This window comes from Rhipicephalus microplus, chromosome 4, assembly GCF_043290135.1.
Source record: "Rhipicephalus microplus isolate Deutch F79 chromosome 4, USDA_Rmic, whole genome shotgun sequence".
Classification (NCBI taxonomy): domain Eukaryota; kingdom Metazoa; phylum Arthropoda; class Arachnida; order Ixodida; family Ixodidae; genus Rhipicephalus; species Rhipicephalus microplus.
In genome coordinates this window covers 88,798,001-88,802,656 of record NC_134703.1, presented here as the reverse complement: position 1 = coordinate 88,802,656, position 4,656 = coordinate 88,798,001, and the positions used below count along the sequence as shown (strand labels likewise).

General features: G+C 43.5%; 1 long non-coding RNA gene across 2 annotated transcripts; it reads right to left on the bottom strand.

The window, feature by feature from the left end:
- Positions 1 to 215: 215 nt before the first annotated feature.
- On the bottom strand, positions 216 to 3,476 carry LOC142814501 (uncharacterized). 2 transcript variants are annotated; one of them, XR_012894939.1, is made up of 3 exons: positions 3,163 to 3,476; positions 2,107 to 2,186; positions 216 to 510 (listed from the first exon to the last, which is right to left on the bottom strand). It is a non-coding gene; the product is annotated as an uncharacterized LOC142814501 (long non-coding RNA). The 2 variants fall into 2 exon arrangements; XR_012894938.1 differs by having other exon boundaries at positions 216 to 2,186.
- Between the last annotated feature and the right edge of the window lie 1,180 nt (positions 3,477 to 4,656).

The following is a 4,656-nucleotide window of genomic DNA, read 5'->3' as shown; positions in this document are numbered from 1 at the left end:
TCCCACCAGTTGCTCTTCTAAGAGCAACAGTTACTCTTCACCGTTCCTCCCACGTGTTCGCAGTTACTCTCTGAAAACCAACTGCACATGCTTCCAGTTACTCATTCGGGGAAATGAGTATTTATCTCGAGTATGCTTGTCACACGCTTAACACATGGCGAGAGCTCCTTGGAAGAGCACTGCTTGGGTGCTTCTAACACAAAAAGTGGACAATATTGAAAGGAAAATAAATGCTTTATTGTTCTTTTTATGAGGCGACGTGTGACCACACGTAAAAGTAGACTTCGCCACACCACAGCCAGCACTAAACAAACACCATAATACATCAAAGGTTTTCTGCGTCATCCGTGGAAAAACAATCTTGAATTTCTAGCATAGGGCAGTCTTTGTCATCATTGGTGAGAGAAGGGCAACTTCTCCAATTCTGAAGAATTCAAGTTTCGCAGCTGGTGTTTCCATCAGGCTAGCACAGCAGAACGTCACCGCAGGCATATGTGAAGCATCTCATTGCTGCAAGAAAAAAAAATAGAAGTGTGAGGTTAAACATGCCAGAATCAATTCATAACAATGAGTCACACACACTGCAGCAGCGCTTACATTCTAGGATGTCTACTGCAAAACGAAATGTGAAAAAAAAGGAAGGTTCGGCCAAACGTTACTTGGCAAGCCATATAAATGCTGATGTGGTAGACGCTCTTCACATGATGTCTCAGACAGCAATACTCTGGAAGAAAATGTGCAGCACCTCAACAAGGCATATTTGTAGCAGTTAAAGACACCCTTAGGTTCAGTTAACTTGTTTCCTATACACAGCTGAGTGACATTTCTATGAGCCCATTCACCAATGGGCATTCTAAATGAGGTCATGTGTGTGGCAAATAACACGTACTGTCCGCTCATGTTAAAATACTTATTAAGCTCGTGCACATAGTTGCTCTCGATTCTACTGTTCTATCATACGCTGCTGCGTCTTGAATTGTGCAATACCTGTAGGCACAAGCCAAGCATGCGAAGCCTGCTTGAAAGCAACCATTTGCAGAGGCTACATGATAATCTTCAGTATATTTCTTTGTACTTGACGCAAACGGCTGGACAAAACTATAGACAAATAAATGTCGACCGTGCTACCTTCAAAAAATGCTTTAAATTTAGAAAACTAGGGTGCATTTGTTCACTCGGTTGACGAGTCACAGCCACGAGATACGTAAACGAAGCAATATATCTTAAGGCATGCACAGATATTCTGATTCTTTGTTTGACAGTGTCACAGATAGCTTGCCAATACATATATATTTGAGAGCAACAAGATGTGAAGCTTTTATTAGTTCAACGTCTTGTTGGTTCACAGCCAAACAGGTTACTGCTTGTTAGACAAATTGGAATAAGCACACCATGGTTTCCAAAAAAAAAAAATCATTATTAGAAGTTAGCTCCCGGTGTGAATGTCTGCCTCTTTATTTTGTACTGCCTTCTACATGTGCCACAAATACATTTGTTGAGGATGTGCTACCAGTCAAGCCAAGATCGCATACTTGGTCAATGTGATGGAAATACAAACATTAGAAACACTGCCACCTCTAGTAAGAGCATAACACTTCAGTATCTTGGACTAGCAAAGAGGTGCACAAGAAAGTTAAGCCCACTCTTGCGGAACTTTGAACGCGAATATTTCAGAGTGGGGGAGGTCAACATGCTGTGGCACTTTTAAACCCACGAAACATCTGCAGAAAACAGGGTAAAGGCAAGTCAAGAAACGCTGTTATGAAGGCCTGCGCATGGACAGCTTTGTGAATCTAGGCCCAAGTGTTATGCTTTGTGCAAGCCGAAATCCATGTAAATAGGGAAAGCATACTTTTAGGAGTACCAGCGTAAACAAATCTTGGCAGTTGGCTTTTTAGTACAAACAGCAATCCCTGCAATGAAAACATAAACTTTTTATCTTAACGGTAACAGTGTGAGCACACACACGGGCCAGCGGAGCCATGTCGAATTGTCAGTGCCAGTGTAACCATGTGGCATAATGAACTATTCTCTGGCCAACACATGCACAGTTTGCCCCTAAAAAGCGATGCTTTCATATACGTAGTACAAAAAGTCTGCACTTACCAAAATTCACTTGCTTTCTGTACTTTAGCATCGTTGGGAGCATCTTTATCTGCAGTATAACCAAACTTTGTGTCATATCCCTGAAAAAAAAGTAAAAGACATGCGTCAAATATTGTTTCATTTGGTAGCAGTGAAGTCAGGTTAAGAACAGCCAAGTGGGAATCAGCCTAATTATGTGCATGCGGCAAATCCCAAACGGCGTTATCGAGGTTGTCGAAATTTTCGTCGATTGGTATTAACGTCGATATGTGACTTCAACGGCATGCCAAGTTTTCACAGCGCATAAAGATTTCATGATGCAGAATAATGACAGCGCTAACGAGAACATACAGCATTTATGATTGTCTTTTACAATATTCAGTTTTGCTAAGGTTTTGCATCACTAAAGAAATCTGAAAATTTGGGTCATTCCTCCTCCAATTGTTCTGTCAATATGTAAACTGCTCGCTTGATGGTGCGCTTATAAAATAGTACGTTCAGCGCAGAGGTGAAGCAAGTGACGCAGTGATGTGGGCAGATTTTTTTTTTTTTTTTTTTAGGCGTGCGGGGAGGGGGGGGGGGGGGTCCGCTTATCTGAATAGGCCGGGCAAGCGAATATGGTCGTCAATTTGGGCTCCCTACGCCCGGCCTAAAAAAATTCTGTGCGCAACCACCTGGCTATGCCAGTGAAGTGATGCGACAATGATTTGTTCACTTACTGATTTACATACACTTTACATCTCTAAAAAATGCGGCCCAAGGCCCCAACACTCAGCCGTTAACATTACATAAAGCCAATGGTAGAAAAGTGCCAGTATGAATGCAGCTACAACCCCGCCCCAATGTTTTTTCAAGCGAGGTAGTGTTGCGGAAATGAACTTTTAACTGCAAAAGTACACTGGCACTGCAGTGGTGACAGGGGAAGCAAGAGGGTATGCAGGCGGTAATAGAGGTAATTTAGTCCGATTAGGCTAGCAATGGATACGGTGAATAAGAGCAAATCATTTCTCTTTCAATAGCGCAACCACTCAACAATGTATTGTAAGAGCATTAAATGTTGCTGGAAATGTCACTCACCTGCACGCTGATGCATGCACAGTCCTTTGTCCGACGAGCGAACAGGCTTGCAGATAGCTGAAGACGTGTTTACGATGTGTTTGTTCCACCCAGCAGCAAAATCCACAACTACTTCGCGCTCAATAAAGATAAATATACACTAACCTTCATCACGAATAAGTAGAAACGCAAATCTGCGACACACACACACGATCAAAACATCGCTCACAAGCTAGCACGTCCATGTGCTCGCCAACCACAGACCATATGAAAATGAGTAAGTAGTGCGAACGCGAACCTAGTTGCGCCGAAAAAAAAAAAAAACGTCGAGCAGTGGCAGCACAGGCGTCAGCGCAAAAATTTCAGTGTGTTCTCCTAATACAATTATAAAAAAAAAACTGAGGTACATTAAAACTCATAAATAAATATAAAAAGTTGAGTGTAATTTTTATTTAGTGCTAGTCGACATAAACACCGAATAAAAATTACTTTGTAACTTACATCGTTTGCTACGCTAGCGCCACACTTGTCGTGCGGGCGCAGATGGCGCAGATTTGTCATTCTGCCCTCAAACTACACGGTGAAGCGTGCTACTAAGTGTATGGCTGATGAGAAGCGCGTCTGGGTCAGCTTTTTTTTTTTTCTTCTCCGATATATCTGGGCGGGGAGGGGGGGGGGGGGGGGCTCCTTATGCACGTGTTTCGGTGCTTGATCGACTTTGACGCCCTTACTTCGCGGACGAACGGCGTGTCTAGGCTTTTTTTATCGTTGTTTTGCACGTGTTTCGGCGTTCGGTCCGCTTTGACGTGCCAACTCTCCATTCTGCTGCTGCGTGTGTTAGGTATTTGCCGTACTGTATTCTCAGGCCTTCTGTGTTCAGCCAGCGCTGCTATCTTATTATCTACGGATGCTAAAATAAATCACTGTTTTGGTTTGGTGAAGTTTGGCACACAGAACCAACAATAATCTGGCCCATGAATATCAATGTGGGCGGCATGCATATTTGTGTGCGGTGTCCTGCCGGGGAGTAACCGTTGCGTGACGAGAGCATTTACAGCGGTTCCTCCTTCCGTTGCTCCCTTACAAACTTTAGATGAATACAGTTGCTCCCCCATTCTCGAACAAGTCGGCCATCTTGTTCCGCTTGGTCTTTTCGGAGAGTAACAGTCGGTCTGAAGGAGTAAAAACAGCCGTTGCTCCCATTTTGGCCATTTTTGGCTTAGAGTGTACATGTTGTCGAAAGGTGATAGTGTTCTGCCGGCCGTACCACATGAGTGCTGGTCTCATCCGCAGCCACCCATGATGCTGTTCTCGTATCATTTCTATCATGTCGGGTGGCAGCACCATATCGTCAGGAGAAGACCTGTTTTTCCTCCTTCCTTTCTTCCTTCCTTCCTCCTCCCCCTCCTCTTTTTCTTGCGTAGCATCACATTTTCAGAGCAGCGTAAGAAACATTGAGATCTTAAGAATCGCTCATACATGTATTTTCTAGTAGATGAACACATCACCTATACG